Source organism: Pygoscelis adeliae, unplaced genomic scaffold (assembly GCF_000699105.1).
Source record: "Pygoscelis adeliae isolate BGI_AS28 unplaced genomic scaffold, ASM69910v1 Scaffold155, whole genome shotgun sequence".
Lineage (NCBI taxonomy): Eukaryota > Metazoa > Chordata > Aves > Sphenisciformes > Spheniscidae > Pygoscelis > Pygoscelis adeliae.
Window position 1 is genome coordinate 4,870,450 of NW_008824932.1, and position 11,206 is coordinate 4,881,655.

The window sequence follows — 11,206 nt, forward strand, 5'->3', positions numbered from 1 at the left end:
TCTGCTCACAGAACTTCAGGGTTGAGAACCTGACTGTGCAAAATATCAATGGCAAGACTTCAGCTAGTAGCTTCAGTAATCTCTGCATGTGACTGGGCTACGGTCACTCCTCACTGCGGCAGCTGGATTAGCGAGGCTGCCATAGGAATACTGCGATGTTTGGCGTTCTGCAGCACCAGTAACCTGCGATGGGGAGAGGACAGGGATCCAGCCTGCAGACAGGCTTGAGGCCTTCAGCACTTCATCTTTTTATTAAAATAATTCCTCCATTCCAACCTCAAACGCAACTGATAGGCTGCCATCCCCATGCTAGTCAGAATACGGCTTATTTGACAGTTTATCAGAGGGTTTTCTCCCTTTCTAACAGGCTCCTTTTACATTTGATACAGCCAAGCTGCATCTTTTCTCTTCGTGGTAACGTACTGCAGCCTGCAGCAGCAGCCGGGGACGGTAGATCTGTCTGTCCCCTCTTTCCGTCCAGTTTGGAGCTGCATGTTTTCCACTGCCTCTCCTATGCCTCTAGCTGCTTGTAGGATGCAGCTGCCCAACAAGCCTTCCCAACAAGCTACGTTACGGTCAGTTACCTCATTATTAGAGAAGAGTATTTCAGACAGCTTTTGCCAATCTCTCAAAACTAAATAACCAAGCAAAGCTTCAAATCCAACTGCCAATAGGAATAAATATATATTAGGAAGTTGGATTGGATTGCAGTTTCTGCTCTACAAATTTAGTTGGGGAAAAAAGACAACTTCCATAGAAACAGAGAAACTGAACAAAGTTGCTAGAGTTTTCTAGGCTGCGAGCTCTAGCTCTCTTCTTTCTGTAGTGATCAGGCTGTAACGTTATCTGTAAGCACCCATCCGCAGAAGAGTAATACCTACGCTTTAAGTAGCAAGGCCGCTTGAATGGATATTGAGAGCACTGAATTCACCACTGCTGGTATGCAGTTTACAGCTTTACTCAGCCACAGAGAGAATCTCAGCATCTTGCACCTCCTCTTATGCTGCATTTGTGAAATGCTCTCTCCGTCAAAAGCAGACTCAGACACGTACTTTCAGCTCCCCTTGACCAACAGATGTTGACTCTTATCCCTGACTACTTGTATGCAACAAACAGGATCAGGTGGGCCTCCGCACACTTCCCTGCGCTGCAGAGGTGGGCTCCACATTACCCTCAGAGGTTGGCCAGCCGCCACCAGGACCCTGTCCCTGTGCAGACCAAATGGTAGCAATATAATATTTCGAGGAGTGGAAGGGCTACCGATGGACCAGCAAAGCAATCTAAGGAGCTTGATACTGTGGCCTTCCGTACAAAAACAAACAGGTTTGAGGAAGACTTCATTCCCACCCACTTCCTTCACTCCTTAACAGCTGGTAAGTTCTAGGGAGCAAAAAGAAGTCACAAAACAATCCACATCGCCATCCTCCTCCTTCCCCATCACTAGAGCATTAATATGGTAATAGAGTGGCGAAAGTCAAGTTCTCCAGAGTCGCTCAGGCAGGCGCATCGTAGAAAGGGACAAAAACCAAAGGAGGTTTTCTCCATACATTTGTATGGAGAAAATGTTTGTGTTCTTTTAGTGCTTTTTTCCTGCCCACCAAGAATGGCTTTTAGATAACCTCATTGAACTCATTTAATGCAAATTAAAAGATTATTTCGATCACTAAATACAGTATCGACATTTAAGAGTATTTTCATTGCACTGGGTGGAAACACTAGACACTCTCAAAAATGAACGAAAAAAGGTACAGAGCTGGCTCAAACAGTAAAAATTAAAGACTATTCACAGAATAGTAAATATTGACATTTTTAATGTAAGTATCTCATAATTTAATACGAAAGTATTCTCTTGGCCAAAGAAGAAAAGCTGGGGTTTATTTTTGGTTGGTTGGTTCTGAAGTTACTGAGCAACCTTTACTTTATACACTTCAATTCAGTATTTAAAAAAAAAAAAAAGGGGGGGGGGGGTAAACCCCCCTTCCCCAAACAGAGGCTCTTCTTCTGTATTCTAAGAAGTGTACTACTGACATTTATGGCCTCTTTCAAGGAAGGACTTCCATATAAATCAGAATTAATTTACACTTTGAGCTATCAAATTTTACTGCAGTTACGGAAAGAGAAAGAGGGGACAGGGAAGGCAGAAAGAAAACAAGACAAGCTCTCACAGGGCTCATACTCAAGAGTTCTTCCAAGGCAACTATGCCGCAGCAAGAAAAATTCAAATGGATATATCCACATGAATAGTAACTATTGCTAGCATAGCCTTCTTAGTGGCAGATTCTAGAGCAGCTTGACACTAGACTAAGACGAAGCCCGACTGTGTCCAGATTTAGATATAACCTAGCTCTTTTCATTAATGAAGCTTTCCTGCAAGATAAAACACATTGTAGAACATTACATTAAAAATGGGACATTTATTCCTCTCTTGTAAGAAACTGAAGTTAAAAATAAAACAAAAAAACACCACTTTTGAAAGGAATGCCCTCACCATTTTTTGTTTTTCTTATTATGCCATTTTTAGCATTTGTTCAAATTGCTATTTTTCAGCCTTGCAGTCTCTCCAGTCTTAAAATTATGCAAAAACTCCAAGTTCTCTTTATTAATCTGTCTTTTAGGTGATTTCCACCCAAATTAATTCTAAAAATACAACAAAGAAAACCACTAACAGCACTAGGCTCACTGCCTTCCAGTTACCAGTGGTTACCACCCTACAAGCCACTGCTATACTGAAGTTAACTTTGTGAGGGTTTTAAAAAAACACATTTACTTGAAAATAGTGTAATATACTAGCCCAGACTCTAACAAAAGAACTACTCGCATTCTTCAGATTCTAATTCAATGCCTTCTAGCTGTGGGTTTTACTCTCGCTCATGAGCAAGGTCTACCCACTTACTTGCATCAAAATGCTGCATTGGTAACTTTGAGATGAGGCAGGGGATGAAGAATTCGCTTTTCTCAAAGCACACTGGGACATAACCCAATACCAAGGAATCCGTCACACTGATGAAGTGATAAAAAGTGTGTTTGGACTCTTGTTGCATAAACAGCAGCGTACCTGCTTACCACCACAAACTGAAGGCAGCTAAGTCTAAATAAAATCTTATCACTAGTAGCCGAGCACTATCCCAAACCTCCCCTTGTAATCTGAAAGGAAAATGATGAGTGTGACCCAGATGAATCACACTCCCAGATGGACTTCCCAGTATTTTTTTCCTGGCTAGAAAGATGAAAATTTTTTCCAGCTTACTATGAAACAATAGCCATCTCAGCTTGCAGTACCGATGAACTTCAGCAAGTAGATAAGAGTCTCCCTTGTAGGTGCAGCTTACTGAACATGAAAAAAGAAGAGAGAAGCTTCATGCCTCCCAGCTAACCCTGTCGTGAATGACAAAAAGATCCCACTAAGTCTGAGAGCTCAGGAATATAAGAAATGCCCGGCTGGGTCAGACCGATGGTTCACCTAGTGCAGAATGCATCTCCAACAGGGCAGAAAAGGTGCTATTTAGAGAGAACCCATAAACCATGTTCTGTGGTCCATTCCCCTCACACTCTACCTGCTGACCATGAACTCTCCTAACCCGGTTTTGAACCTGCCTACACGGCCTGTTTTCAAAACATCCTCTGGCTGCAAGTTGCATAAATTGACTTACCTGTTGTGTAAACAAATACTTTCTTTAATCTGTCTTAAACTGATTCCCAACCAGTTTCATCAAGTGTCCTGTAATTCTGGTACTGCAAGGTTTCTGTCAACAGGAGTTCTACGTTCACTTTACCCACCACCTTCATGATTTTGTAAACCTTGATCACACTGTCCCTCTCAGCCTCTCATCTCCTGAATCGAGCCTTTTGAATGACACAACTCCACACAAGGCAGTGATACTATCCCCTTGGATTGAGAGTTGCCCTTCTCTGTACCTTCCCTGAACTAAGGGTACTAACTGTACCTTCTTAAGATGCGGACGCCAAAACTGCGCCCAGTGCTCAAAAGGTGGCGGGCATACCACTGTTTCAAATACTGACAAAATGATACCTTTTTCTTGTCCTCAGTACCTTTTTCTGATGATGCCGAAAGGCACTGCCCATGGTTTTCTGGCTTTTTTTTGGCTGCTGCTGCTCCACATTGCAGACAATGATTCTGGAGAACTGTCAATGACAACCACAAGGCCTCTTTTCCAAGTTGCTACCCTCAGTTCCAAGTTCAGCATCACACAAGCACGGTTTAGTATAATTTTTTCCTTACTGGAAAAAACTTATGTTTAAAAACCTATGTTTACCTATGCTGACATTCATCTACCGCGTTTTTGCCCACTTAGTTACGTGATGGCCTTCTGGAATTCCTCAGCACTGACACAGCATCTAACTACCCAAAAGTAACAGTAATAGTGTTTTTCATCAGAACTGGAATTATTCTGAGGCTGGTGCAAGTTAAAAAAATCAAGCTGTTGGTTTGAGTGATGTCTAGAAGCCACAGGGAAGGCAACTGAGATCAATCAAGACCACTAGAGCTAGTTTTATCATTGTGGGAAGATTACCAGAGATAGGAGTTTTATTAAGCAGGACAGAAATCCGGTGCAAAGTTTAACCAAAACAAAAAACACCCCCACACACATCACACCTCCATGACTGATGATGGAGGACTACAAAACCTGCAATGGATTGTTCATAGAATTGTGGACTGTTCATGGATGTAGCTGCTTGACCACTATTATGGAGGAAATCAGATCTCTCGTAACACCAACTCCGGCGATACTCTAGCGTGACAACCGGACAGCAGGGTTCCTAACGTCGTTTTGTATGTCAGCTATCAGTCCTCACTTTTACCTTACAATGAAAAATGACTGTCAAGGGGATCTTCAAAACTACCTTTTAAAAAGTTAATGTAAAATGAAAGTAACATAGGAGAAAAAAAATATGCTAATTAAAAATCATATTGAAGATTGAAGCAGGATTCTTCTGCTAAAGAATTTTGTATTTGGGCAAAGCTGAATCACCACAACACCAACAGAAATTAAACAAAGACTTATTCAAATTTGAGGGCAACAACAGCTTATGGCACAAGAAAATTAACCAGCAACAGTAAACAAAAGCCTTAAAAACTTCTGTGATTAATGTAAGATCTTCTTAGGAAAATAAGTATTTTGGCTCAGCTGCATCCTGAGCACTGTTATACCACCAAAGGAATCATCATCTATCATGTGCAGCATTGCCGAGGGCTGTCCCCTAAAATGTATCAAAGAAACTTCATATGGTAAAAGTAGCGGATCTAAAGTTTAAAAAAAACCAACCAAACAAACAAAAACAACTGGTAATTTCCACTTCTGGATATGACTGCAGTTTGCTCTGTGAAAGAAAAGAAACAAAACCCCAACACCTTTATTCAGACTCAAAAGTTAATTTAAACTATCAAAACTGGATTCCCACTTTTCTCAAAGGAACCAAAGACAATTTTATGGCTGTTCTCTCAAGCATCAGATAATTTCACACAAAAAATCCTCAATTTTAAAAATTAGTTTAATCAGATTCTGTTGACTAGACAGTGATTTTACAAGCAAAAGCTATTTTTTTAGCCATACATAGTAGACCTGGGAGTCTGTTTCAGGTTTGTTGGCACAGACTGCTTCCTAACAAATATAAATATCACATTCATTTTGATTTTTCATCTTCAAAGATGCTTATACATTGCACGTAACAATTAGCATATACCGTACCTACTGAAGAAATGCCCTAACCCCGCCCTCCGCAAAACAGAAGAACCCCACTAACTTCCAGATTCCAGAGTGCAAATGAATTTCTGATTCCAACAGATTTAGGTTTGAAATCTACTTTCTCTGTCCTCCCCCTAACGCGTGTGTTGGGATTTTCTGAACGTTGTGCTCAGCAGATCTGTTTTCAGAAACCCCTATTCTCTCAGAATCTTCCATTTGGGATCAGGTGACGGATGGGTACTGACTTTCTTTTCTTGACATTTTGATTGCTAAGAAACCTTGTAGCAGCCCAGAACAAGTGCTTCTGGAGTACCTGGTACCAATGGGGTGTTATGTCTGCAACTGAATGTTCTTGAAAGCACTGCACTTTTGTCAAGGGTGCTGAAGCCTGGTCTGCCATTTATCCTCTAGAGTAGTTTCCATCATCTTAACTCTATTTTCCCCAGTACGAATGTAAAGCTAGACATAATGAATAATAAAAGGAGAAAACCTATAAAAGAAGAAAACCTACTTTTGGTTCTCAAATGGAAAATCTTGTAAACTTTTGTGCACTGTCTCTTAAATAGAAGTTTTTTGTTTTGTTTTCCTACAAGTCAGCCAGTCAGAAGTAATAAAACATGCCCAGTAATGGGTATGGCAAAGTCACACTAAATACACAGAAGCTTTTGAACCTGATTAGCAATGACCGCAGCAAGCCCTCCCTTCAATACCAAGACTGTCCAGTGCAGAGCACGGAAGTTGTGAGCACGCAGACAGCTATGCAAAGCCATGTCGCTCTTCTCAACTCTTCTCAACCTGCTGCTCTGCTGGATAAACTACTGGCATATTCTCCACGCATCTGTCATCAAATAGCTGGATGTTAAAAAACACTCCAGGAGAAAGAAATAAAACCAAAAAACGCCTCCACTCTTAAATGGAGAGAAAAGTATTAAGTGACTTTGCTATTGGTAAAACCTACTTCCACAGAACAAGAAAGAAATCTCTTTCCGATGCTTTCCTGCCTGAAAGCTGAAGTGGGAGTTACGTTTCAGCTTCTCTCCTCTTCCTCCACCAGTATTAGTGGCCAGAGGGTTTTTCTGAAGGAGTCAGAGCTGCCTTTCAGTTTCCCACGCGGATGAAAAAGGCAAATCGGCCTGTGGAAGGAGCAGGAGAGTTCAGAACAGGAGCAAATTAAAGGCCATCAAACATGGAAAGCATCAGTAAGTTTGGGAAAGAAGAAAAAAAAAAAAAGGAACGGTTTGTGTAATAAGGAATTTTACAAAGTAGATTTTAATGCTGTTGCAGAGCCTACTTAAGGGAGAACAGCTTGAAGCATTAAGCTGCATGGTGCTACATGTTGCAGCCTCTCAATCTTGACCACAGAATCAGCAGCTCTGAATTCCTCTGTTGAGTATCGGGAAAGAGCATTCAGCTGCATCACTGTTTCTTCACATAATGTGCTTTTATTTTCCGATTCTAAATAGGGAACGGTGTTTGCCTCAACATTTAAGTAAAAACAATTTTTAACATTATTAAAGGATACAGTTCTCTTCGGGAGAAACCCCAAACATTCCTACCTATATAAATTTCTGTTGTCCACTTTCTGTACAATTTAAATGAGCTTTGCACTCAGAATAAGTCTGGTTCCATTTTTAAACAAAAGGTGCAAACAGTTAGTTCATTAAAATTAAGCCATTCTCAAATGCTGTTCCTTTCATCCTACAAATTCTTTCCTACCTTGTCCAACTCTAGATGTTCTGTGTATTTCGATCACACAAGACATCAGAAAACCTTAGATGCAATTTCATAAACTGAAGAAAACACTAAAATTCCACTGCTAACTTCACATTATGTCTGCTGTCTTTTCCTTATGAACAGTTTAAGACTGAAGAGACAAGTCTCTTACTTTGAAACCTTAACATAGCTTCTATTTCAGTTCTTCAAGTTTTATTTTCCTTACAACCTTTGTATGGAGAATCTATTTTCAAAACATTTTGAAACCTGTGTATGCAACAACAACTTGTTAACAAGTAAGTTGCCAGTATACACACATTTGCGGTACTAGCACGTGCTAAATCAGGTTTTTGGTTCTCTACCCTGCACATCCTGAGTTTGCTCAACTTAGTAAAGCAGAAAAAGACTACTACTATCACATTTACCTTGGCACGTGTATCTAGTCCTCCCCTAAAAAGCAACCTGCCCCACTTAAGTCAGAGGCAATAAATAACATCATTTATAACCTGTTTAAGACAGGCAAAGGCTATGTGTCAAACATTACAGCTCATCCTCCTCTTTCCAATTCTCTGCTCTACTCATTAGGTCAAATCTTTCGGTTTCTCTAATCTGCATTTGCCATTACAAAAACATTAAACTTCCTTTAAAACATACAGTACTTAATAAGAGAAAACTGAGGAGTTGACAAACAAAATTAAGACACTGCCTTAAAGCTGCGCTTACAACTTTGATACTTCTTGTTTTATACCTCTATCCACAGTGACCAAGAAACATTCACAGTCATTTTAAAGGCTCTGAAAGGCTGCCCCAGGAATGCTTGAGCTGAACGCGGCCCATCCTGCCCGTCTTCAGAGGGCAGTTTTCAGTGGTCAGTCTAGTCTCAAATCACAGGCTGAATGTCAAAATGGAAAATGTATTTACCCTCAGTTGACTATAGTGTTTACGTGTTTTCACTTATATCTCTGTTCTATTCCATTTGAGCCAATTATTAATTTGAGGTTCCCTGGGCTGGGATTTGCATCTATTAAGGCATTAAGTTATTAAGGGAGATGAGGTGCATGATGATGACAGGTTAGTGCATCTAAGAGGATTATCTGTTATCCTACATCTTTTATGAATTGGTCATGCTTGACTACAAGGTAATGGACACAGTATAGAGGAGTAAACTTAAAACAGTTTCATCCAAGAATTTTCAGCAAGATCAAACTACACCACTCTGTCAATCCTTTAAGAGTACCTCTTAAGTGAATGATAATGGTTTTTGCTGGTAGATCAGTACATCCTCGTTATCAAGCCTCAGGAAACCTACAAAACATTTAGGGAGACTGCATAACAGAGATGTGCCAGTACGTGTTGCTGAAAAGACGCTTCTGCGACTGAAACAATACAAACCCTTAGCATTACAGGCATAGCTTGGACTACACACGCAAGTGGCCCAGAGCCTGCCATTAATTATGCTCACAGAGGTGGAGCACTTAAGTTTCCTACTACAGATAACCCTGTCATTTGCTCTAGTGAAATATAAGCCATGTGATTTGCACAAAACAAATACAAGATTCGATGGTCTAAGGAAGTGGCATTTTGTAGCATGGGATAGGAGTTCTAGTACTAATTTACAAGTCTGAAGAAAAAAAGAATTACAACGTAAAACAAATTGCCACGTTGCAAAAGAAACAGTATATATATTGCCAGAGATAATTAAAAAAAATATTGCACATGCACTTTTAAAAAGAAAAGTTAATTTAGTGCTTATGAGCACTGTGCTCACTCAAGTCTGTGCTGACTCAGGAGAACGCAATCCCCCGTTTATCCATGGAACAGGTTTTCCTCCAATAGCTGATTCCTCCTACTTGCTCAAAACTCTTTCTGGCCTCTCCAGCAGCAGCAAAAACAAAGCCGTCAGTTGCCCTGGCAGCCAGCTTCAGCATGTAATAATGTTTTTAAAATAATAACGACTTGGAGTATTAACAGCGTACACCTTAATAAACAGGCTCAGGAGCAGAAATCGCGACCCAGCTCTGCTGAGGCGGCAGCTGGATCGCATTTGGCGGGAGGGAGCAGCGGCAGCGAGCACCCGCGAGCTCAGGGCGAGGGACTGAACTTTGCCCCATTTACTGCGCTCACGTACCGCAGCTTCGGGAGAGGGACTGGAACAAAACGGTCCCAGCGCTCACAGTCAACAAGGTACTTTCTTCGCATTTAACGCTTGTAAGTGACACGTTTCCAGCTCAGGATCCAAACCAGTGGAATACGTAGCACCGAAAAGAGGATTTTTTTTTTCTGCCTCTCAGCGAGCACCTTAGTCCTTCATTAAACATATCCGTGAAGGAAAAGCAAAGCCGGGCAGCAAATAAACCTCATTTAGCAGCTTCCCTCTGCTTCCTGCAGTGCCTGTGACGCTACAGTTCTTGACCTGAGGCATTTAAAAGTGTCTAACACCACCACAACAAAATATATCTAAAAGTAAATATTTGATGATTTCTAAACCACAAAAAAAGTTAAAAGGTTGATCTAAAAATATTTTTAAATTATCTTAGAAAGGCAAGAAGTGGGACCACAGCTGAAGTGAAAGAAAAAGGAAAGCTGCACAGAAAACTAAGTCTCCACTAATTCCCAGACTTAAATTGCCCCACACAAATGTAACGCTTAGATTCCCTGTTAGTTCCTCTAAAATGGTTTATCAGACTGATATAGGCTGGGAAAGCTGACACGTACCCTCCAGCCCCCCAGGTCACCTACTCACAAGACACAAAATACCCTTCTACTGCTTCTCAGAACACTCTGAAATATTTTTCCATCATTTACGTGACCTCATCCTTAAGGACACTTTTGAAAACAACGTTCGATGCCTTCTGACTCACAGCCAGTGGTTTCACTGGCAGCCAAACATGTGCACTCCAAAACACTCTCTACAATCTAAATTGCAAATACAGTATGAGTATATCAAGTTCGCTTTACAGTTTATGGCTTCATATGTGAGGGGAAAAACCATTTGAAAATAAACAGAATCACAGCTATACCCTACCTTATGGAAAGGACTTCAGTTATAGGAGGACTGTGAATGTTTTGTCCAAAAAGATAGCCCAACTGCCTATTTGTGCTTCAATAAAGCTAAGCAAACAGCTTTCAGCAAGAAACAGAGGAGATCTTTTACTGGCAGTGGGTAAAAAAAGCTAGTAAAAATTCAAAGTAAAAGGAAACACAGAGGGGAGGAAAAAAATCCCAAACCTTTTTATCCCCTGAAGTACAAGATGGAATAAAAAAATCTTCTGTTTCAGAATTCGTAATTACCCTCATATCTTCTCTCTCCCTTTCGCCTTTCTAAGCTAATTTCAGAGCTCTCTGAACTTCTGCCCCTAGGCAAAGACACGAAGCAAACTTCCACTGGAAAACTACCCTGTCTCTTCTGTGTGGCAGAGCACAGCTGTGGAAGGAAAGGGTGTGCTCTCTTTCAAGTCTCATTATTAGCACTTGTATCTGTTAAATATAAACTCTCCCTCCTGCACAGCTCGAGTGATCACGCTGTGCATTTCGATGCCTTTTGCTCGTCTGTACCAGTTGTCTGGGCGGTGCTCTCTCTCAGGTGCCCCCAAAAGAGGAACCTCCCAAGCTATCCGGTTTCACCATCCCCGAAATCACTGAAGATATAAATTTAGATGACTGGGGTCATAAAATTAAAGAGTTAGAAGCCTTCCTCCCTCTTCCAAATGCTACAGTTCCAGGTTGTTTTAGGAGAACGACCACATTTGTCTCAGCTCCGCTGCACTGAGAAGAAGCTGCAAGTGTAG